This window comes from Aulonocara sp. 'chitande type north' Nkhata Bay, linkage group LG15 (assembly GCF_057382095.1).
Source record: "Aulonocara sp. 'chitande type north' Nkhata Bay isolate Kocher_YH1m ecotype deep benthic linkage group LG15, A_spYH_male_GT1.1, whole genome shotgun sequence".
Classification (NCBI taxonomy): Eukaryota; Metazoa; Chordata; class Actinopteri; order Cichliformes; family Cichlidae; genus Aulonocara; species Aulonocara sp. 'chitande type north' Nkhata Bay.
Window position 1 is genome coordinate 29,912,552 of NC_141358.1, and position 1,115 is coordinate 29,913,666.

At 44.6% G+C, this 1,115-nt stretch overlaps 1 non-coding gene across 1 annotated transcript; it reads left to right on the forward strand.

Annotated features, from left to right (window-relative positions):
- The first annotated feature begins 775 nt into the window (after positions 1-775).
- Positions 776-858, forward strand: trnal-cag (transfer RNA leucine (anticodon CAG)). Its single transcript has one exon. It is a non-coding gene; the product is annotated as a tRNA-Leu (tRNA).
- Positions 859-1,115: the final 257 nt, after the last annotated feature.

The following is a 1,115-nucleotide window of genomic DNA, read 5'->3' on the forward strand; positions in this document are numbered from 1 at the left end:
TTCTGCCGGAGGTTTCTTCCTGTTAAAAGGGAGTTTTTCCTTCCCACTGTTGCCAAAGTGCTTGCTCATAGGGGGTCATATGATTGTTGGTTTTTTTTTCTCTGTATCTATGAAGCGCCTTGAGGCGACTTATGTTGTGATTTGGCGCTATATAAATAAAATTGAATTGAATTGAATTGAACTAAAAATCAAGAATGTGGGATCCTGTTTTTCCGTGATCTGGAGAGCTCAGCGCGTCCTCCTGACGCAGGGAAAACCAATTCTACCTTGGCACTTGTGCAGGTGAAGCCAAAGGGAAGATATGCTTCACCATATTTTCTAGTCTTTGGCTTGGAAGGAAGTTGGTTTGGAAACATATTTGGCAATGCTTCATCTCTTGCTTTGCATTTGTGTCGGAGCCCTGTCAAAAACCTGTCCATTATGCTAGCAGTATCCTAGCATTCTTTTTCTTTTTTTTTCATACAGCGTCCCCCCTGCAATGGCTTTGCACCCCCCCCCCTTGGGAACCTCTGCACTAATCAATAATGTCAATAAACAATTCTCAGCACATAGATACATGAACTGTCTTTCTTCTATCCAAGTTAAGCTTATGGTAGTGTGCTTGCTTACACTGATGAATTACAAGCTCTTTCATATAGCAAAGTACCGTCTTGAGTGAATCTGTTTGGCTAATAAACTCAAACTCCTGGGGTGATCTGGTAACGTAGCTATATTTCATAAATCTGTTAGTTTATGAGTTTACAATCTAAGCTGACTTTGAAAGCTAAATGCAGTTGTCAGGATGGCCGAGCGGTCTAAGGCGCTGCGTTCAGGTCGCAGTCTCCCCTGGAGGCGTGGGTTCGAATCCCACTTCTGACATCATTCCTTTTGGGGCAGGGATAGCTCAGTAGGTAAAGTGGTCGCCCCATGATCGGAAGGTCGGCGGTTCGAATCCACTTAACGGCTACCCTGAGGTACCCCTGAGCAAGGTACCGTCCCTACACACTGCTCCCCGGGCGCCTGCTTAGTGGGCTGCCCACTGCTTCACTGAGTGAATGGGTCAAATGCAGAGAAAAACAAGTAATTTCCCCATGGGGATCAATAAAGTATCCATTATTATTAAATCACAACTAGCT